We start from the raw sequence: 22,492 nt of genomic DNA on the forward strand, positions 1-22,492 counted from the left end.
CAGATAGAGAGATAGACATAGAGACAAAAACAGAACATAATGGAAATATTTATCAGGTTAGAGACAGGGATTAACAGAGACAGGCAAATACATGGACAGACAGAGATAATGGGACTGAGATAGGCAGTCAGACTGAGAGTCTGAGAGAATCCCATTGCAACAGAACGAGACACCGTGAGAAAGAGACAGATTGAGAGACAGGGACAAACAGAGAAACAGGGACAGAGAGAGTGTGTCAGAGAGAGGCAGACTGAGAGAGACAATGACTCAAACACATTCACAGCTCTCGAAAGAGAGAGAGAGGCAGAGACCGAGCAACACAGATACATTTCACAATTTCATTTAATTGTCGGCTCAGAATGTCAATCGTTGCAGAAAATTGGAGATTCAGCAGATGAAAATCGGGTATCACTCGGCAGGATGGGAAAAATCTCTGTTTAATTAAGGAATCACCAGGAGTGGGGTTTGAACCCACGCAAGTATATAACCCATTACATCTTAAATGCAACGCCTTTAGCACTCGGCCATCCTGGTCCTGATCCTGTCAATGGTTGGACTCTGCCTCTGTGAGAATCTGGGCTTCAGCTCCACCCCCACAGACACACAGAGACATTGGATTTCAGGAAGCATTTACGAACATTTTTCGTAATATTGACACGGGCGCAACTCTCCTATTATTTTTCGACTAAGGCTCTGGGAAGTTTCACATCCACCCGAGGGTGAAAATGGAGCTTCAATTTAAAATTTCAGCCGATGGTCAACAGCTTCAACAATGCAAAATTCCCCAAATACTGCATTTGAGTGTCATCCAAGATGATGTGTTCAAGTCTCAGGAGTGGGACTTACACACACAACCTCCTGATTCAGTCGAGAATGGAGCCACTGAATCAAAACCGATACCAAAGATCACAACCGTATTATTTTCCCCAAGTGTTTTAAAAGTTCCGGGACGTATCAAATTCATGGTGATGATTTCCACAGACAGTTGCACATACACAGAGACATACATACAAATGGACATACACAGACACGCGCACACACAATAAAAAAATATACATGCATCAACATAGAAACATAGAAACATAGAAATTAGTTGCAGGAATATGCCATTCGGCCCTTCGGGCCTGCACCACCATTCAATAAGATCATGGCTCATCATTCAACCTCAGTAACCCTTTCCTGCTTTCCCTCCATACCACTTGATCTCTTTATCCATAAGGGCCATATCTAACTCCCTTTTGAATATATCTATGAACTGGCCTCAACGACTTTCTGCGGTAGAAAATTTCATAGGTAAACCACTCTCTGAGTGAAGAAGTTTCTCCTCATCTCGGTCATAAATGGCTTACCCCTTATTTTTAAACTGTAATCCTTGGTCTCAAACTCCCCAGCAATGAGAACATTCTTCCAGCCTCCAATCTCGTCAGAATTTTATATGTTTCTGTGAGATCCCCTTTCATTCTTCTAAACTCCAGTGGATACCAGCCCAGTTGATCCAGTCTCTCCTCATATGTCAATCCTGCCATCCCGGGAATCATGCTGGTGAACCTTCGCTGTACTCCCTCAATATCAAGGACGTCCTTCGTCAGATTCGGGGACCAAAACTGAACACAATATTCCAGGTGTGACCTCACCAAGGCCCTGTACAACTGCAGTAATATCTTCCTGCTCCTATGCTCAAATCCCCGAGCTATGAAGGCGAACATGCCATTTGTTTTCTTCACCGCCTGCTGCACCTACATGCCAACTTTCAATGACTGATGTACCATGACACTCAGATCCAGATATACACAGGTTGCCTTAGACAAATAGATGGATAGACAGGCAGTGTGACTGTCGCTACTTTGGCTGGCTTTTGCGTTTTTCTATCCGCATGTATCGTGAATACTGCAGATTGATGTAAGAAAGAAAACAGCGGCTGCATCGAAAGATGTGGGACGTTGCTCCATCTATCTCAGAATCAGTTTTGCAGTAACGTGGTTAAATTGTGAAACAGAATGAAATATGCTGAGAAACATAGTCGGCAGGATTCAAACCTGCACAGAGAAACCCCGATGAATTTTTTGTCTATTGTCTTACTCACTCGGCCACGACTACTAGCTCGCTGCATCATTCAATGTTACTCAGATAAAACTCAGTCATCCATCTCTGTGCAGCAAACGGCCACAGAATCCGGAAAAAGTCTCCGTTTGCTAAAAATCTGGAAGAGGCAATCTCCTCTTCCTGTATTTGTACTGTTCTATATTGCTCTGGAACTTTTTAATATGAATCAACACCAAGAAACAAGTAAAATTCTGCATTTTGTAAATGCTGCCACCGCGTCGGGAAGTAGAACCACGGTCTCCGGCGGAACAGGCGGGGATACTCACCACGATACTAACGAGCATGAGTTCTATCAGAGCAGGAAGCGAGCTGTGAATGGAACTGTACACGATGAGAAGAAGACAGACACATTGAGAGACAGAGACAAACCGACAATCAGGGAGAGACTGACAGCGAGATAGAGAAAATGAGAGACAGAAAATGTGAGACTGAGAAGGAGAGGCAGACTGAGTAAGAAAAAGACTCAAACATTTACATATACAGATATGTGTGTGTGTGATCTATAAAGAGAGAGGGAAAGAGTGAAAAAAAGAGAGTAATAAAGACAGTGACAAGGAGAGAGAGAGCGACAGATAGAGAGTGTTAGAGATAGAAACACTAATGCTGGAAATACTCAGCAGGTTAGAGACAGGAACTAAGAGAGGCAGGCAAAGACATGGACAGACAGAAATGATGGCAAAGAGAGAGCCAGTCTTTCAAAGAGTCTGAGAGAATCCCATTGGAACAGAACTGGATACCGTGGGAAAGAGACAGAGACACAGGAACAGACAGAGTGAGTCAGACTGAGAGTGAAAAACACACAAACACAAACACACCTCTCTGAAGAAAGAGACAGGCAGAGACCGAGCGACACCGATACATTTCACAATTTCATTTCATTATCGGCTCAGAGTGTCACAGAGTTGCACATTCAACAGATAAAAATCGGGTATCACTGATGAGAATGGGAGGAAATCCGTGTTAAATTAAAGAAGTAGCAGGAGTCAGCTACGAGAACACGCGGGAAACATCCCATTTAATTTTAAGGCCAACGCCTTAATCACTCGGCCATCCTGGTCCTGTCAGAATATGGATTCTGTCTTTGTGAGAAACTGGGCTTCAACCCCACCCCCACAGACACACAGACATGGAGGCTTTCAGTGAGCATTTACGAACATTTTTAGTAATATTGACACGGGGGAAACTCTCCTATTCTTTTTCGAGTAAGGCTCTGGGATCTTTCACACACACCCGATAGTGCAGACTCAGCTTCAATTTAACATTTCATCCGAAAGTCAACAGCTTCAACATTGCAAAATTCCCCAAGTGCGGCACTTGAGTGTTAGCCAAGATGATATGCTCAAGTCTCAGGAGTGCGACTTGAACACACAAACTCCTGATTCAGTCGAGAATGCTGCCACTGAACCAAAGCCGATACAAACGTCCACAACCGTCTTATTTTCCCCAAGTCTTTTTTATAATTTCCAGGACATACCAAATTCATGGTGATGATTTCCACAGACAGTTGCACATATATAGAGACATATATACAGATCGACAGACACAGAGACACACCCACATACATAACCAAAAATTTACACGCACCAACGGACATGCACAGATGCCTTCAACATATAAAGGGATAGACAGGCTGACTCACTGTCGCAACTTTGACTGATTTTTGTGTTTTCCTATCCGTATGTATCGTAAATATTGCAGATTAATAAAAATGAGAAAAAATGTCAGTGTTGAAAGGTGTGGGACGTTATACCATCTATCTCAGGATCAGTTTTGCAAAGTTCTGGTTAAATTGTGAAATGGAATGAAAAAATCCGAGAATCGTAGTGGACACGCCTCAAAGCTTCGCAGGGAAAACCCAATGGATTTTTAATCCATCGTCTTAACCACTCGGCCACTTCGAAGGCGACTCTGTCTTCTTAAACATTACACAGAAAAAACTCAGTCATCCATCTCTGTGCAGCAGACGGCCAACGAATCCTGTAAAAGTCTCCGTTTACTAAAAATCTGGAAGAGGCAATCTCCTCTCCGTGTATTTTTCCAGTTATATATGGCTCTGGAACTTTTTAATATGAATCTCTACCAAGAAACAGAAGTAAAATTCTACATTTTGAAATACCTGCCTTCCAGTCGGGGAATTGAACCCCGGTCTCCCGCGTGACAAACAGGGATACTCACCACTATACTAACGAGGAACTTACAGGTAGCAGCTCTGTCAGAGCCGGAATCCAGCAGTGCACAGAACTGGACACCATGATAAATCGACAGACACATTGAGAGACAGAGACAAACCGACAAGCAGGGAGAGACAGACAGCGAGATAGAGACAACAAGAGTCAGAAAGTGTGAGACTGAGAAGGAGAGGCAGACTTAGTGAGAAAAAGACTCAAATGCATACATATACAGAGATGTGTGTGTGTGTGTGATCTATTAAGAGAGAGAGGGTAAGAGTGAGATTAAGACAATGATAAAGACAGTGACATGGAGAGAGACAGATGGAGAGAGAGCGATAGAGACTAAAACAGAAAACGATGGAAATACTTCTCAGCTTACAGGCAGGGACTAACAGAGACAGGCAAAGACATGGACAGACCGAAATGATGGGAAAGAGAGAGCCAGTCAGAAAAAGAGTCAGAGAGAATCCCATTGGAACAGACGTGGCACCGTGAGAAAGAGACAGACTTGAGACAGAGACAAACAGAAACAGGGACAGACAGAGTGAGTCAGACTGAGAGAGACAAAGACTCAAACATACAAACACAAACACAACTCTCTGAAGAGAGAGAGAGAGGTAGAGACCGAGCGACACAGATACATTTCACAATTTCATTTCATTATCGGTTCAGAGTGTCACATTGTTACAGAAAATTGCTGATTCAACCGATGAAAATCCGGTCTCACTGATCAGAATGGGAGGAAATAAGCGTTAAATTGAAGAGACACCAGGAGTGGGGTACGAACCCACGCGGTAAAAAACCCATTGAATTTTAAGGCCAACACCTTAACCACGCGGCTATCCTGTTTCTGTGAGAACCTGCATTCTGTCTCGGAGAGAAACTGGGCTTCAACCCCAACCCCACATACAAACACACACACATCGGCTTTCAGTTAGCATTTACGAACATTTTTAGTAATATTGACAAGGAGGCAACTCTCCTATTCTTTTTCGAGTAATGCACTGGGAACTTTCATATCGACCCGAGGGTGCAGACAGAGCTTCACTTCAACATTTCATCCGAAAGTGAAATCTTCAACAATGCAAAATTCCCCAAGTGGTGCACTAGAGTGTCAGCCAAGATTATATGCTCAAGTCTCAGGAGTGCGACTTGAACACACAAACTCCCGATTCAGTCGAGAATGCGGCCACTGAACCAAAGCCGATACAAAAGATCACAACCGTATTATTTTCCCTAATCTTTTTTATAAGTTCCAGGACATGCAAAATTCATGGTGATGATTTGCAGAGACAGTTGCACATACACAGAGACATATATAGAGATAGACAGACACAGAGACACACACACACATAACTAAAAATTTGCACGCACCAACGGGCATGCACAGATGCCTGAGACATCTCGAGGGATAGACAGGCTGAATCACTGTCGCAACTTTGACTGATTTTTCCATTTTCTTATCCGGAATTATCGCGAATATTGCAGATTAATAAAAATGAGGAAAAATGTCAGTGTTGAAAGGTGTGGGACGTTATTCCATCTATCTCAGGATCAGTTTGGCAGAGAACCGGTTAAATTGTGAAATGGAATGAAAAATGCTGAGAATCGTAGTCGGCAGGATTCGAACGTGCGCGGGATAACCCAATGGATTTCTCGTCCATCGCCTTAACCACTCGGCCACGACTACTGTGTCGCTGCCTTTTTAAACGTTACTCAGAAAAAACTCAGTCATCCATCTCTGTGCAGCAGACGGCCAAAGACTCCTGAAAAATTCTCCGTTTGCTGAAAATCTGGACGAAGCAATCTCCTCTACCTGTATTTTTACAGTTCGATATTGCTCTGAAACTTTTCAATATGAATCTCTTCCAAGAAACAGAAGCAAAATTCTACAATTTGAAACAACTGCCTCCCCATCGGGGAAGTGAACCCCGGTCTCCCACGTGACAGGCGGTGATACTCACCACTATACTAACGAGGAACTGACGTGTGCCAGTTCGGTCAGAGCAGGAATCGAGCCACTATGAACAGAACTGGACACCATGAGAAGTCGACAGACACATTGAGAGACAGAGACAAACCGACAAACAGGGAGAGACAGACACCGAGATAGAAACAACGAGAGACAGAAAGTGTGAGACTGAGAAGGAGAGGCAGACTGAGTGAGAAAAAGACTCAATCATATACATATACAGAGATGTGTGTGTGTGATCTATTAAGAGAGAGAGGGATAGAGTGATAGAAAGACAATGATAAAGACAGTTACAAGGAGAGAGACAGATGGAGAGAGAGCGATAGAGACTAAAACAGAAAATGATGGAAATACTTCTCAGCTTAAAGGCAGGGACTAACAGAGACAGGCAAAGACATGGACAGACCGAAATAATGGGAAAGAGAGAGCCAGTCAGACAAAGAGTCTGAGAGAATCCCATTGGAACAGACGTGGCACCGTGAGAAAGAGACAGATTGAGAGACTGAGAGAAACAGAGAAACAGGGACAGACAGAGTGAGTCAGACTGAGAGAGAAAAAGACTCAAACATACAAACACATACACAACTCTCTGAAGAGAGAGAGAGAGGTAGAGACCGAGCGATGCAGATGCATTTCACAATTTCATTTCATTATCGGTTCAGAGTGTCACATTGTTACAGAAAATTGCTGATTCAACCGATGAAAATCCGGTCTCACTGATCAGAATTGGAGGAAATCCGTGTTAAATTAAAGAGATATCAGGAGTGGGGTACGAACCCACGCGGGAAAAAAACATTAAAATTTAAGGCCAACGCCTCAACCACTCAGCTATCCTGGTCCTGTGAGAACCTGCATTCTGTCTCTGTGAGAATCTGGGCTTCAACCCCAACCCCACATACAAACAGATACACATCGGCTTTCAGTGAGCATTTACGAACATTTTTAGTAATATTGAGACGGGGGCAACTCTCCTATTCTTTTTCGAGTAATGCACTGGAAACTTTCATATCCACCCGAGGGTGCAGACGGAGCTTCAATTTAACATTTCATCCGAAAGTCAACAGCTTCAACATTGCAAAATTCCCCAATAGCTGCACTTGAGTGTTAGCCAAGATGATAATGCTCAAGTCTCAGAAGTGCGACTTGAACACACAAACTCCCGATTCAGTCGAGAATGCTGCCACTGAACCAAAGCCGATACAAAAGTTCACAACCTTATTATTTCCCCCAAGTCTGTTTTATAAGTTCCAGGACATACCAAATTCATGGTGATGATTTCCACAGACAGTTGCACATACACAGAGACATATATAGAGATAGACAGACACAGAGACACACACACACATAACAAAAAATTTGCACGCACCAACGGGCATGCACAGATGCCTCAGACATCTCGAGGGATAGACAGGCTGAATCACTGTCGCAACTTTGACTGATGTTTGCAATTTTTGAAACGGATGTATCGTGAATATTGCAGATTAATAAAAATGAGAAAAAAATGTCAAAGTTGAAAGGTGTGCGACGTTATTCCATCTATCTCAGGATCAGTTTGGCAGAGAACCGGTTAAAATGTGAAATGGAATGAAAAATGCTGAGAATCGTAGTCGGCAGGATTCGAACCTGTGCGGGATAACCCAATAGATTTCTAGTCCATCGCCTTAACCACTCGGCCACGACTACTGTGTCGCTGCCTTTTTAAACTTTACTCAGAAAAAACTCAGTTATCCATCTCTGTGCAGCAGACGGCCAAAGACTCCTGAAAAATTCTCCGTTTGCTAAAAATCTGGACGAGACAATCTCATCCACCTGTATTTTTACAGTTCCATATTGCTCTGGAACTTTTTAATATGCATCTCTTCCAAGAAACAGAAGTAAAATTCGACATCTTGAAACAACTGCCTCCCCGTCGGGGAATTGAACCCCGGTCCCCCGCGTGACAGGCGGGGATACTCACCACTATACTAACGAGGAACTGACGGGTAGCAGTTCTGTCAGAGCAGGAATCGAGTCACTGTGAACAGAACTGGACACCAGGAGAAGTCGACAGACACATTGAGAGACAGAGACAAACCGACAAACAGGGAGAGACAGACAGCGAGATAGAGACAACGAGAGACAGAAAGTGTGAGACTGAGAAGGAGAGGCAGACTGAGTGAGAAAAAGACTCAAATATATACATATACAGATATGTGTCTGTGTGATCTATTAAGAGAGAGAGGGAAAGAGTGAGAGAAAGACAATGATAAATACAGTGACAAGGAGAGAGACAGATAGAGAGAGAGCGATAGAGACTAAAACAGAAAATGATGGAAATACTTCTCAGCTTACAGGCAGGGACTAACAGAGACAAGCAAAGACATGGACAGACCGAAATGATGGGAAAGAGAGAGCCAGTCAGACAAAGAGTCAGAGAGAATCCCATTGGACCAGACGTGGCAACGTGAGAAAGAGACAGATTGAGAGACAAAGACAAACAGAGAAACAGGGACAGACAGAGTGAGTCAGACTGAGATGAGACAAAGACTCAAACATACAAAACTCTCTGAAGAGAGAGAGAGACGCAGAAACCGAGCGACACAGATACATTTCACAATTTCATTTCATTATCGGTTCAGAGTGTCACATTGTTACAGAAAATTGCTGATTCAACCGATGAAAATCCGGTCTCACTGATCAGAATGGGAGGAAATCCGTGTTAAATTAAAGAGACACCAGGAGTGGGGGACGAACCCACGCGGGGCAAACTCATTGAGTTTTAAGGCCAACGCCTCAACCACTCGGCTATTCTGGTCCTGTGAGAACCTGGATTCTGTCTCTGTGAGAATCTGGGCTTCAACCCCAACCCCACATAAAAACACATGCACATCGGCTTTCAGTGAGCATTTACGAACATTTTTAGTAATATTGACACGGGGGCAACTCTCCTATTCTTTTTCGAGTAATGCACTGGGAACGTTCATATCCACCCGAGGGTGCAGACGGAGCTTCAATTTAATTTTTCATCCGAAAGTCAACAGCCATAACATTGCAAAATTCCCCAAGTGCTGCACTTGAGTGTTAGCCAAGATGATATGCTCAAGTCTCAGGAGTGCGACTTGAACAGACAAACTCCCGATTCAGTCGAGAATGCGGCCACTGAACCAAAGCCGATACAAAAGTTCACAACAGTATTATTTTCCCCAAGTCGTTTTTATAAGTTCCAGGACATACCAAATTCATGGTGATGATTTCCAGTGACAGTTGCACATACACAGAGACATATAAATAGATAGACAGACACAGAGACCCACACACACGTAACCAAAAATTTGCACGCACCAACGGGCATGCACAGATGCCTCAGACATCTCGAGGGATAGACAGGCTGAATCACTGTCGCAACTTTGACTGATGTTTGCGATTTTTGAAACGGATGTATCGTGAATATTGCAGATTAATAAAAATGAGAAAAAAATGTCAAAGTTGAAAGGTGTGGGACGTTATTCCGTCTATCTCAGGATCAGTTTGGCAGAGAACCGGTTAAATTGTGAAATGGAATGAAAAATGCTGAGAATCGTAGTCGGCAGGATTCGAACCTGAGCGGGATAACCCAATTGATTTCTAGTCCATCGCCTTAACCACTCGGCCACGACTACTGTGTCGCTGCCTTTTTAAACTTTACTCAGAAAAATCTCAGTCATCCATCTCTGTGCAGCAGACGGCCAAAGACTCCTGAAAAATTCTCCGTTTGCTAAAAATCTGGACGAGACAATCTCATCCACCTGTATTTTTACAGTTCCATATTGCTCTGGAACTTTTTAATATGCATCTCTTCCAAGAAACAGAAGTAAAATTCGACATCTTGAAACAACTGCCTCCCCGTCGGGGAATTGAACCCCGGTCTCCCACGTGACAGGCGGGGATACTCACCACTATACTAACGAGGAACTGACGGGTAGCAGTTCTGTCAGAGCAGGAATCGAGTCACTGTGAACAGAACTGGACACCAGGAGAAGTCGACAGACACATTGAGAGACAGAGACAAACCGACAAACAGGGAGAGACAGACAGCGAGATAGAGACAACGAGAGACAGAAAGTGTGAGACTGAGAAGGAGAGGCAGACTGAGTGAGAAAAAGACTCAAATATATACATATACAGAGATGTGTGTGTGTGATCTATTAAGAGAGAGAGGGAAAGAGTGAGAGAAAGACAATGAAAAAGACAGTGACAAGGAGAGAGACAGATAGAGAGAGAGCGATAGAGACTAAAACAGAAAATGATGGAAATACTTCTCAGCTTACAGGCAGGGACTAACAGAGACAAGCAAAGACATGGACAGACCGAAATGATGGGAAAGAGAGAGCCAGTCACACAAAGAGTCAGAGAGAATCCCATTGGACCAGACGTGGCACCGTGAGAAAGAGACAGATTGAGAGACAAAGACAAACAGAGGAACAGGGACAGACAGAGTGAGTCAGACTGAGAGAGACAAAGACTCAAACATACAAAACTCTCTGAAGAGAGAGAGAGAGGCAGAAACCGAGCGACACAGATACATTTCACAATTTCATTTCATTATCGGTTCAGAGTGTCACATTGTTACAGAAAATTGCTGATTCAACCGATGAAAATCCGGTCTCACTGATCAGAATGGGAGGAAATCCGTGTTAAATTAAAGAGACAATAGGAGTGGGGGACGAACCCACGCGGGACAAACCCATTGAGTTTTAAGGCCAACGCCTCAACCACTCGGCTATTCTGGTCCTGTGAGAACCTGGATTCTGTCTCTGTGAGAATCTGGGCTTCAACCCCAACCCCACATACAAACACATGCACATCGGCTTTCAGTGAGCATTTACGAACATTTTTAGTAATATTGACACGGGGGCAACTCTCCTATTCTTTTTCGAGTAATGCACTGGGAACGTTCATATCCACCCGAGGGTGCAGACGGAGCTTCAATTTAACATTTCATCCGAAAGTCAACAGCTTCAACATTACAAAATTCCCCAAGTGCTGCACTTGAGTGTTAGCCAAGATGATATGCTCAAGTCTCAGGAGTGCGACTTGAACAGACAAAATCCCGATTCAGTCGAGAATGCGGCCACTGAACCAAAGCCGATACAAAAGTTCACAACAGTATTATTTTCCCCAAGTCGTTTTTATAAGTTCCAGGACATACCAAATTCATGGTGATGATTTCCAGTGACAGTTGCACATACACAGAGACATATAAATAGATAGACAGACACAGAGACCTACACACACGTAACCAAAAAGTTGCACGCACCAACGGGCATGCACAGATGCCTCAGACATCTCGAGGGATAGACAGGCTGAATCACTGTCGCAACTTTGACTGATGTTTGCGATTTTTGAAACGGATGTATCGTGAATATTGCAGATTAATAAAAATGAGAAAAAAATGTCAAAGTTGAAAGGTGTGGGACGTTATTCCGTCTATCTCAGGATCAGTTTGGCAGAGAACCGGTTAAATTGTGAAATGGAATGAAAAATGCTGAGAATCGTAGTCGGCAGGATTCGAACCTTTGCGGGATAACCCAATGGATTTCTAGTCCATCGCCTTAACCACTCGGCCACGACTACTGTGTCGCTGCCTTTTTAAACTTTACTCAGAAAAAACTCAGTCATCCATCTCTGTGCAGCAGACGGCCAAAGACTCCTGAAAAATTCTCCGTTTGCTAAAAATCTGGACGAGACAATCTCATCCACCTGTATTTTTACAGTTCCATATTGCTCTGGAACTTTTTAATATGCATCTCTTCCAAGAAACAGAAGTAAAATTCGACATCTTGAAACAACTGCCTCCCCGTCGGGGAATTGAACCCCGGTCTCCCGCGTGACAGGCGGGGATACTCACCACTATACTAACGAGGAACTGACGGGTAGCAGTTCTGTCAGAGCAGGAATCGAGTCACTGTGAACAGAACTGGACACCAGGAGAAGTCGACAGACACATTGAGAGACAGAGACAAACCGACAAACAGGGAGAGACAGACAGCGAGATAGAGACAACGAGAGACAGAAAGTGTGAGACTGAGAAGGAGAGGCAGACTGAGTGAGAAAAAGACTCAAATATATACATATACAGAGATGTGTGTGTGTGATCTATTAAGAGAGAGAGGGAAAGAGTGAGAGAAAGACAATGATAAATACAGTGACAAGGAGAGAGACAGATAGAGAGAGAGCGATAGAGACTAAAACAGAAAATGATGGAAATACTTCTCAGCTTACAGGCAGGGACTAACAGAGACAAGCAAAGACATGGACAGACCGAAATGATGGGAAAGAAAGAGCCAGTCAGACAAAGAGTCAGAGAGAATCCCATTGGACCAGACGTGGCAACGTGAGAAAGAGACAGATTGAGAGACAAAGACAAACAGAGAAACAGGGACAGACAGAGTGAGTCAGACTGAGAGAGACAAAGACTCAAACATACAAAACTCTCTGAAGAGAGAGAGAGAGGCAGAAACCGAGCGACACAGATACATTTCACAATTTCATTTCATTATCGGTTCAGAGTGTCACATTGTTACAGAAAATTGCTGATTCAACCGATGAAAATCCGGTCTCACTGATCAGAATGGGAGGAAATCCGTGTTAAATTAAAGAGACACCAGGAGTGGGGGACGAACCCACGCGGGGCAAACTCATTGAGTTTTAAGGCCAACGCCTCAACCACTCGGCTATTCTGGTCCTGTGAGAACCTGGATTCTGTCTCTGTGAGAATCTGGGCTTCAACCCCAACCCCACATAAAAACACATGCACATCGGCTTTCAGTGAGCATTTACGAACATTTTTAGTAATATTGACACGGGGGCAACTCTCCTATTCTTTTTCGAGTAATGCACTGGGAACGTTCATATCCACCCGAGGGTGCAGACGGAGCTTCGATTTAATTTTTCATCCGAAAGTCAACAGCCATAACATTGCAAAATTCCCCAAGTGCTGCACTTGAGTGTTAGCCAAGATGATATGCTCAAGTCTCAGGAGTGCGACTTTAACAGACAAACTCCCGATTCAGTCGAGAATGCGGCCACTGAACCAAAGCCGATACAAAAGTTCACAACAGTATTATTTTCCCCAAGTCGTTTTTATAAGTTCCAGGACATACCAAATTCATGGTGATGATTTCCAGTGACAGTTGCACATACACAGAGACATATAAATAGATAGACAGACACAGAGACCCACACACACGTAACCAAAAATTTGCACGCACCAACGGGCATGCACAGATGCCTCAGACATCTCGAGGGATAGACAGGCTAAATCACTGTCGCAACTTTGACTGATGTTTGCGATTTTTGAAACGGATGTATCGTGAATATTGCAGATTAATAAAAATGAGAAAAAAATGTCAAAGTTGAAAGGTGTGGGACGTTATTCCGTCTATCTCAGGATCAGTTTGGCAGAGAACCGGTTAAATTGTGAAATGGAATGAAAAATGCTGAGAATCGTAGTCGGCAGGATTCGAACCTGCGCGGGATAACCCAATTGATTTCTAGTCCATCGCCTTAACCACTCGGCCACGACTACTGTGTCGCTGCCTTTTTAAACTTTACTCAGAAAAATCTCAGTCATCCATCTCTGTGCAGCAGACGGCCAAAGACTCCTGAAAAATTCTCCATTTGCTAAAAATCTGGACGAGACAATCTCATCCACCTGTATTTTTACAGTTCCATATTGCTCTGGAACTTTTTAATATGCATCTCTTCCAAGAAACAGAAGTAAAATTCAACAACTTGAAACAACTGCCTCTCCGTCGGGGAATTGAACCCCGGTCTCCCGCGCGACAGGCGGGGATACTCACCACTATACTAACGAGGAACTGACGGGTAGCAGTTCTGTCAGAGCAGGAATCGAGTCACTGTGAACAGAACTGGACACCAGGAGAAGTCGACAGACACATTGAGAGACAGAGACAAACCGACAAACAGGGAGAGACAGACAGCGAGATAGAGACAACGAGAGACAGAAAGTGTGAGACTGAGAAGGAGAGGCAGACTGAGTGAGAAAAAGACTCAAATATATACATATACAGAGATGTGTGTGTGTGATCTATTAAGAGAGAGAGGGAAAGAGTGAGAGAAAGACAATGATAAAGACAGTGACAAGGAGAGAGACAGATAGAGAGAGAGCGATAGAGACTAAAACAGAAAATGATGGAAATACTTCTCAGCTTACAGGCAGGGACTAACAGAGACAAGCAAAGTCATGGACAGACCGAAATGATGGGAAAGAGAGAGCCAGTCACACAAAGAGTCAGAGAGAATCCCATTGGACCAGACGTGGCACCGTGAGAAAGAGACAGATTGAGAGACAAAGACAAACAGAGAAACAGGGACAGACAGAGTGAGTCAGACTGAGAGAGACAAAGACTCAAACATACAAAACTCTCTGAAGAGAGAGAGAGAGGCAGAAACCGAGCGACACAGATACATTTCACAATTTCATTTCATTATCGGTTCAGAGTGTCACATTGTTACAAAAAATTGCTGATTCAACCGATGAAAATCCGGTCTCACTGATCAGAATGGGAGGAAATCCCTGTTAAATTAAAGAGACACCAGGACTGGGGGACGAACCCACGCGGGACAAACCCATTGAGTTTTAAGGCCAACGCCTCAACCACTCGGCTATTCTGGTCCTGTGAGAACCTGGATTCTGTCTCTGTGAGAATCTGGGCTTCAACCCCAACCCCACATACAAACACATGCACATCGGCTTTCAGTGAGCATTTACGAACATTTTTAGTAATATTGACACGGGGGCAACTCTCCTATTCTTTTTCGAGTAATGCACTGGAAACTTTCATATCCACCCGAGGGTGCAGACGGAGCTTCAATTTAACATTTCATCCGAAAGTCAACAGCTTCAACATTACAAAATTCCCCAAGTGCTGCACTTGAGTGTTAGCCAAGATGATATGCTCAAGTCTCAGGAGTGCGACTTTAACAGACAAACTCCCGATTCAGTCGAGAATGCGGCCACTGAACCAAAGCCGATACAAAAGTTCACAACAGTATTATTTTCCCCAAGTCGTTTTTATCAGTTCCAGGACATACCAAATTCATGGTGATGATTTCCAGTGACAGTTGCACATACACAGAGACATATAAATAGATAGACAGACACAGAGACCCACACACACGTACCAAAAATTTGCACGCACCAACGGGCATGCACAGATGCCTCAGACATCTCGAGGGATAGACAGGCTGAATCACTGTCGCAACTTTGACTGATGTTTGCGATTTTTAAACGGATGTATCGTGAATATTGCAGATTAATAAAAATGAGAAAAAAATGTCAAAGTTGAAAGGTGTGGGACGTTATTCCGTTCTATCTCAGGATCAGTTTGGCAGAGAACCGGTTAAATTGTGAAATGGAATGAAAAATGCTGAGAGTCGTAGTCGGCAGGATTCGAACCTGCGCGGGATAACCCAATGGATTTCTAGTCCATCGCCTTAACCACTCGGCCACGACTACTGTGTCGCTGCCTTTTTAAACTTTACTCAGAAAAAACTCAGTCATCCATCTCTGTGCAGCAGACGGCCAAAGACTCCTGAAAAATTCTCCGTTTGCTAAAAATCTGGACGAGACAATCTCATCCACCTGTATTTTTACAGTTCCATATTGCTCTGGAACTTTTTAATATGCATCTCTTCCAAGAAACAGAAGTAAAATTCGACATCTTGAAACAACTGCCTCCCCGTCGGGGAATTGAACCCCGGTCTCCCGCGTGACAGGCGGGGATACGCACCACTATACTAACGAGGAACTGACGGGTAGCTGTTCTGTCAGAGCAGGAATCGAGTCACTGTGAACAGAACTGGACACCAGGAGAAGTCGACAGACACATTGAGAGACAGAGACAAACCGACAAACAGGGAGAGACAGACAGCGAGATAGAGACAACGAGAGACAGAAAGTGTGAGACTGAGAAGGAGAGGCAGACTGAGTGAGAAAAAGACTCAAATATATACATATACAGAGATGTGTGTGTGTGATCTATTAAGAGAGAGAGGGAAAGAGTGAGAGAAAGACAATGATAAATACAGTGACAAGGAGAGAGACAGATAGAGAGAGAGAGCGATAGAGACTAAAACAGAAAATGATGGAAATACTTCTCAGCTTACAGGCAGGGACTAACAGAGACAAGCAAAGACATGGACAGACCGAAATGATGGGAAAGAGAGAGCCAGTCAGACAAAATCCCATTGGACCAGACGTGGCAACGTGAGAAAGAGACAGATTGAGAGACAAAGACAAACAGAGAAACAGGGAGAGACAGAGTGAGTCAGACTGAGAGAGACAAAGACTCAAACATACAAAACTCACTGAAGAGAGAGAGGCAGAAACCGAGCGACACAGATACATTTCACAATTTCATTTCATTATCGGTTCAGAGTGTCACATTGTTGCAGAAAATTGCTGATTCAACCGATGAAAATCCGGTCTCACTGATCAGAATGGGAGGAAATCCGTGTTAAATTAAAGAGACACCAGGAGTGGGGGACGAACCCACGCGGGGCAAACTCATTGAGTTTTAAGGCCAACGCCTCAACCACTCGGCTATTCTGGTCCTGTGAGAACCTGGATTCTGTCTCTGTGAGAATCTGGGCTTCAACCCCAACCCCACATACAAACACATGCACATCGGCTTTCAGTGAGCATTTACGAACATTTTTAGTAATATTGACACGGGGGCAACTCTCCTATTCTTTTTCGAGTAATGCACTGGGAACGTTCATATCCACCCGAGGGTGCAGACGGAGCTTCAATTTAATTTTTCATCCGAAAGTCAACAGCCATAACATTGCAAAATTCCCCAAGTGCTGCACTTGAGTGTTAGCCAAGATGATATGCTCAAGTCTCAGGAGTGCGACTTTAACAGACAAACTCCCGATTCAGTCGAGAATGCGGCCACTGAACCAAAGCCGATACAAAAGTTCACAACAGTATTATTTTCCCCAAGTCGTTTTTATCAGTTCCAGGACATACCAAATTCATGGTGATGATTTCCAGTGACAGTTGCACATACACAGAGACATATAAATAGATAGACAGACACAGAGACCCACACACACGTACCAAAAATTTGCACGCACCAACGGGCATGCACAGATGCCTCAGACATCTCGAGGGATAGACAGGCTGAATCACTGTCGCAACTTTGACTGATGTTTGCGATTTTTAAACGGATGTATCGTGAATATTGCAGATTAATAAAAATGAGAAAAAAATGTCAAAGTTGAAAGGTGTGGGACGTTATTCCGTTCTATCTCAGGATCAGTTTGGCAGAGAACCGGTTAAATTGTGAAATGGAATGAAAAATGCTGAGAGTCGTAGTCGGCAGGATTCGAACCTGCGCGGGATAACCCAATGGATTTCTAGTCCATCGCCTTAACCACTCGGCCACGACTACTGTGTCGCTGCCTTTTTAAACTTTACTCAGAAAAAACTCAGTCATCCATCTCTGTGCAGCAGACGGCCAAAGACTCCTGAAAAATTCTCCGTTTGCTAAAAATCTGGACGAGACAATCTCATCCACCTGTATTTTTACAGTTCCATATTGCTCTGGAACTTTTTAATATGCATCTCTTCCAAGAAACAGAAGTAAAATTCGACATCTTGAAACAACTGCCTCCCCGTCGGGGAATTGAACCCCGGTCTCCCGCGTGACAGGCGGGGATACGCACCACTATACTAACGAGGAACTGACGGGTAGCTGTTCTGTCAGAGCAGGAATCGAGTCACTGTGAACAGAACTGGACACCAGGAGAAGTCGACAGACACATTGAGAGACAGAGACAAACCGACAAACAGGGAGAGACAGACAGCGAGATAGAGACAACGAGAGACAGAAAGTGTGAGACTGAGAAGGAGAGGCAGACTGAGTGAGAAAAAGACTCAAATATATACATATACAGAGATGTGTGTGTGTGATCTATTAAGAGAGAGAGGGAAAGAGTGAGAGAAAGACAATGATAAATACAGTGACAAGGAGAGAGACAGATAGAGAGAGAGCGATAGAGACTAAAACAGAAAATGATGGAAATACTTCTCAGCTTACAGGCAGGGACTAACAGAGACAAGCAAAGACATGGACAGACCGAAATGATGGGAAAGAGAGAGCCAGTCAGACAAAGAGTCAGAGAGAATCCCATTGGACCAGACGTGGCAACGTGAGAAAGAGACAGATTGAGAGACAAAGACAAACAGAGAAACAGGGAGAGACAGAGTGAGTCAGACTGAGAGAGACAAAGACTCAAACATAAAAAACTCACTGAAGAGAGAGACAGAAACCGAGCGACACAGATACATTTCACAATTTCATTTCATTATCGGTTCAGAGTGTCACATTGTTACAGAAAATTGCTGATTCAACCGATGAAAATCCGGTCTCACTGATCAGAATGGGAGGAAATCCGTGTTAAATTAAAGAGACACCAGGAGTGGGGGACGAACCCACGCGGGGCAAACTCATTGAGTTTTAAGGCCAACGCCTCAACCACTCGGCTATTCTGGTCCTGTGAGAACCTGGATTCTGTCTCTGTGAGAATCTGGGCTTCAACCTCAACCCCACATAAAAACACATGCACATCGGCTTTCAGTGAGCATTTACGAACATTTTTAGTAATATTGACACGGGGGCAACTCTCCTATTCTTTTTCGAGTAATGCACTGGGAACGTTCATATCCACCCGAGGGTGCAGACGGAGCTTCAATTTAATTTTTCATCCGAAAGTCAACAGCCATAACATTGCAAAATTCCCCAAGTGCTGCACTTGAGTGTTAGCCAAGATGATATGCTCAAGTCTCAGGAGTGCGACTTTAACAGACAAACTCCCGATTCAGTGGAGAATGCGGCCACTGAACCAAAGCCGATACAAAAGTTCACAACAGTATTATTTTCCCCAAGTCGTTTTTATAAGTTCCAGGACATACCAAATTCATGGTGATGATTTCCAGTGACAGTTGCACATACACAGAGACATATAAATAGATAGACAGACACAGAGACCCACACACACGTAACCAAAAATTTGCACGCACCAACGGGCATGCACAGATGCCTCAGACATCTCGAGGGATAGACAGGCTGAATCACTGTCGCAACTTTGACTGATGTTTGCGATTTTTAAACGGATGTATCGTGAATATTGCAGATTAATAAAAATGAGAAGAAAATGTCAAAGTTGAAAGGTGTGGGACGTTATTCCGTCCTATCTCAGGATCAGTTTGGCAGAGAACCGGTTAAATTGTGAAATGGAATGAAAAATGCTGAGAGTCGTAGTCGGCAGGATTCGAACCTGCGCGGGATAACCCAATGGATTTCTAGTCCATCGCCTTAACCACTCGGCCACGACTACTGTGTCGCTGCCTTTTTAAACTTTACTCAGAAAAAACTCAGTCATCCATCTCTGTGCAGCAGACGGCCAAAGACTCCTGAAAAATTCTCCGTTTGCTAAAAATCTGGACGAGACAATCTCATCCACCTGTATTTTTACAGTTCCATATTGCTCTGGAACTTTTTAATATGCATCTCTTCCAAGAAACAGAAGTAAAATTCGACATCTTGAAACAACTGCCTCCCCGTTGGGGAATTGAACCCCGGTCTCCCGCGTGACAGGCGGGGATACGCACCACTATACTAACGAGGAACTGACGGGTAGCAGTTCTGTCAGAGCAGGAATCGAGTCACTGTGAACAGAACTGGACACCAGGAGAAGTCGACAGACACATTGAGAGACAGAGACAAACCGACAAACAGGGAGAGACAGACAGCGAGATAGAGACAACGAGAGACAGAAAGTGTGAGACTGAGAAGGAGAGGCAGACTGAGTGAGAAAAAGACTCAAATATATACATATACAGAGATGTGTGTGTGTGATCTATTAAGAGAGAGAGGGAAAGAGTGAGAGAAAGGCAATGATAAATACAGTGACAAGGAGAGAGACAGATAGAGAGAGAGCGATAGAGACTAAAACAGAAAATGATGGAAATACTTCTCAGCTTACAGGCAGGGACTAACAGAGACAAGCAAAGACATGGACAGACCGAAATGATGGGAAAGAGAGAGCCAGTCAGACAAAGAGTCAGAGAGAATCCCATTGGACCAGACGTGGCAACGTGAGAAAGAGACAGATTGAGAGACAAAGACAAACAGAGAAACAGGGAGAGACAGAGTGAGTCAGACTGAGAGAGACAAAGACTCAAACATACAAAACTCACTGAAGAGAGAGAGGCAGAAACCGAGCGACACAGATACATTTCACAATTTCATTTCATTATCGGTTCAGAGTGTCACATTGTTACAGAAAATTGCTGATTCAACCGATGAAAATCCGGTCTCACTGATCAGAATGGGAGGAAATCCGTGTTAAATTAAAGAGACACCAGAAGTGGGGGACGAACCCACGCGGGGCAAACTCATTGAGTTTTAAGGCCAACGCCTCAACCACTCGGCTATTCTGGTCCTGTGAGAACCTGGATTCTGTCTCTGTGAGAATCTGGGCTTCAACCTCAACCCCACATAAAAACACATGCACATCGGCTTTCAGTGAGCATTTACGAACATTTTTAGTAATATTGACACGGGGGCAACTCTCCTATTCTTTTTCGAGTAATGCACTGGGAACGTTCATATCCACCCGAGGGTGCAGACGGAGCTTCAATTTAATTTTTCATCCGAAAGTCAACAGCCATAACATTGCAAAATTCCCCAAGTGCTGCACTTGAGTGTTAGCCAAGATGATATGCTCAAGTCTCAGGAGTGCGACTTTAACAGACAAACTCCCGATTCAGTCGAGAATGCGGCCACTGAACCAAAGCCGATACAAAAGTTCACAACAGTATTATTTTCCCCAAGTCGTTTTTATAAGTTCCAGGACATACCAAATTCATGGTGATGATTTCCAGTGACAGTTGCACATACACAGAGACATATAAATAGATAGACAGACACAGAGACCCACACACACGTACCAAAAATTTGCACGCACCAACGGGCATGCACAGATGCCTCAGACATCTCGAGGGATAGACAGGCTGAATCACTGTCGCAACTTTGACTGATGTTTGCGATTTTTAAACGGATGTATCGTGAATATTGCAGATTAATAAAAATGAGAAAAAAATGTCAAAGTTGAAAGGTGTGGGACGTTATTCCGTCCTATCTCAGGATCAGTTTGGCAGAGAACCGGTTAAATTGTGAAATGGAATGAAAAATGCTGAGAGTCGTAGTCGGCAGGATTCGAACCTGCGCGGGATAACCCAATGGATTTCTAGTCCATCGCCTTAACCATTCGGCCACGACTACTGTGTCGCTGCCATTTTTAAACTTTACTCAGAAAAAACTCAGTCATCCATCTCTGTGCAGCAGACGGCCAAAGACTCCTGAAAAATTCTCCGTTTGCTAAAAATCTGGACGAGACAATCTCATCCACCTGTATTTTTACAGTTCCATATTGCTCTGGAACTTTTTAATATGCATCTCTTCCAAGAAACAGAAGTAAAATTCGACATCTTGAAACAACTGCCTCCCCGTCGGGGAATTGAACCCCGGTCTCCCGCGTGACAGGCGGGGATACTCACCACTATACTAACGAGGAACTGACGGGTACCAGTTCTGTCAGAGCAGGAATCGAGTCACTGTGAACAGAACTGGACACCAGGAGAAGTCGACAGACAATTTGAGAGACAGAGACAAACCGACAAACAGGGAGAGACAGACAGCGAGATAGAGACAACGAGAGACAGAAAGTGTGAGACTGAGAAGGAGAGGCAGACTGAGTGAGAAAAAGACTCAAATATATACATATACAGAGATGTGTGTGTGTGATCTATTAAGAGAGAGAGGGAAAGAGTGAGAGAAAGACAATGATAAATACAGTGACAAGGAGAGAGACAGATAGAGAGAGAGCGATAGAGACTAAAACAGAAAATGATGGAAATACTTCTCAGCTTACAGGCAGGGACTAACAGAGACAAGCAAAGACATGGACAGACCGAAATGATGGGAAAGAGAGAGCCAGTCAGACAAAGAGTCAGAGAGAATCCCATTGGACCAGACGTGGCAACGTGAGAAAGAGACAGATTGAGAGACAAAGACAAACAGAGAAACAGGGACAGACAGAGTGAGTCAGACTGAGAGAGACAAAGAGTCAAACATACAAAACTCTCTGAAGAGAGAGAGAGAGGCAGAAACCGAGCGACACAGATACATTTCAC

General features: G+C 43.9%; 15 non-coding genes across 15 annotated transcripts; all 15 read right to left on the bottom strand.

The window, feature by feature from the left end:
- Positions 1–450: 450 nt before the first annotated feature.
- Positions 451–534, bottom strand: trnal-uaa (transfer RNA leucine (anticodon UAA)). The gene has a single exon. It is a non-coding gene; the product is annotated as a tRNA-Leu (tRNA).
- Positions 535–7,848: 7,314 nt separating this feature from the next.
- Positions 7,849–7,929, bottom strand: trnas-aga (transfer RNA serine (anticodon AGA)). Its single transcript has one exon. It is a non-coding gene; the product is annotated as a tRNA-Ser (tRNA).
- A 219-nt stretch (positions 7,930–8,148) lies between these two features.
- On the bottom strand, positions 8,149–8,220 carry trnad-guc (transfer RNA aspartic acid (anticodon GUC)). The gene has a single exon. It is a non-coding gene; the product is annotated as a tRNA-Asp (tRNA).
- A 1,883-nt stretch (positions 8,221–10,103) lies between these two features.
- Positions 10,104–10,175, bottom strand: trnad-guc (transfer RNA aspartic acid (anticodon GUC)). Its single transcript has one exon. It is a non-coding gene; the product is annotated as a tRNA-Asp (tRNA).
- A 1,582-nt stretch (positions 10,176–11,757) lies between these two features.
- trnas-aga (transfer RNA serine (anticodon AGA)) lies at positions 11,758–11,838 on the bottom strand. Its single transcript has one exon. It is a non-coding gene; the product is annotated as a tRNA-Ser (tRNA).
- Positions 11,839–12,057: 219 nt separating this feature from the next.
- On the bottom strand, positions 12,058–12,129 carry trnad-guc (transfer RNA aspartic acid (anticodon GUC)). The gene has a single exon. It is a non-coding gene; the product is annotated as a tRNA-Asp (tRNA).
- Positions 12,130–13,711: 1,582 nt separating this feature from the next.
- On the bottom strand, positions 13,712–13,792 carry trnas-aga (transfer RNA serine (anticodon AGA)). The gene has a single exon. It is a non-coding gene; the product is annotated as a tRNA-Ser (tRNA).
- A 219-nt stretch (positions 13,793–14,011) lies between these two features.
- On the bottom strand, positions 14,012–14,083 carry trnad-guc (transfer RNA aspartic acid (anticodon GUC)). Its single transcript has one exon. It is a non-coding gene; the product is annotated as a tRNA-Asp (tRNA).
- A 1,581-nt stretch (positions 14,084–15,664) lies between these two features.
- On the bottom strand, positions 15,665–15,745 carry trnas-aga (transfer RNA serine (anticodon AGA)). The gene has a single exon. It is a non-coding gene; the product is annotated as a tRNA-Ser (tRNA).
- Positions 15,746–15,964: 219 nt separating this feature from the next.
- On the bottom strand, positions 15,965–16,036 carry trnad-guc (transfer RNA aspartic acid (anticodon GUC)). The gene has a single exon. It is a non-coding gene; the product is annotated as a tRNA-Asp (tRNA).
- Positions 16,037–17,603: 1,567 nt separating this feature from the next.
- Positions 17,604–17,684, bottom strand: trnas-aga (transfer RNA serine (anticodon AGA)). Its single transcript has one exon. It is a non-coding gene; the product is annotated as a tRNA-Ser (tRNA).
- Positions 17,685–17,903: 219 nt separating this feature from the next.
- On the bottom strand, positions 17,904–17,975 carry trnad-guc (transfer RNA aspartic acid (anticodon GUC)). Its single transcript has one exon. It is a non-coding gene; the product is annotated as a tRNA-Asp (tRNA).
- Positions 17,976–19,551: 1,576 nt separating this feature from the next.
- On the bottom strand, positions 19,552–19,632 carry trnas-aga (transfer RNA serine (anticodon AGA)). Its single transcript has one exon. It is a non-coding gene; the product is annotated as a tRNA-Ser (tRNA).
- A 1,868-nt stretch (positions 19,633–21,500) lies between these two features.
- trnas-aga (transfer RNA serine (anticodon AGA)) lies at positions 21,501–21,581 on the bottom strand. The gene has a single exon. It is a non-coding gene; the product is annotated as a tRNA-Ser (tRNA).
- A 220-nt stretch (positions 21,582–21,801) lies between these two features.
- On the bottom strand, positions 21,802–21,873 carry trnad-guc (transfer RNA aspartic acid (anticodon GUC)). The gene has a single exon. It is a non-coding gene; the product is annotated as a tRNA-Asp (tRNA).
- Between the last annotated feature and the right edge of the window lie 619 nt (positions 21,874–22,492).

This window comes from Pristiophorus japonicus, chromosome 23 (genome assembly GCF_044704955.1).
Source record: "Pristiophorus japonicus isolate sPriJap1 chromosome 23, sPriJap1.hap1, whole genome shotgun sequence".
Classification (NCBI taxonomy): Eukaryota; Metazoa; Chordata; class Chondrichthyes; family Pristiophoridae; genus Pristiophorus; species Pristiophorus japonicus.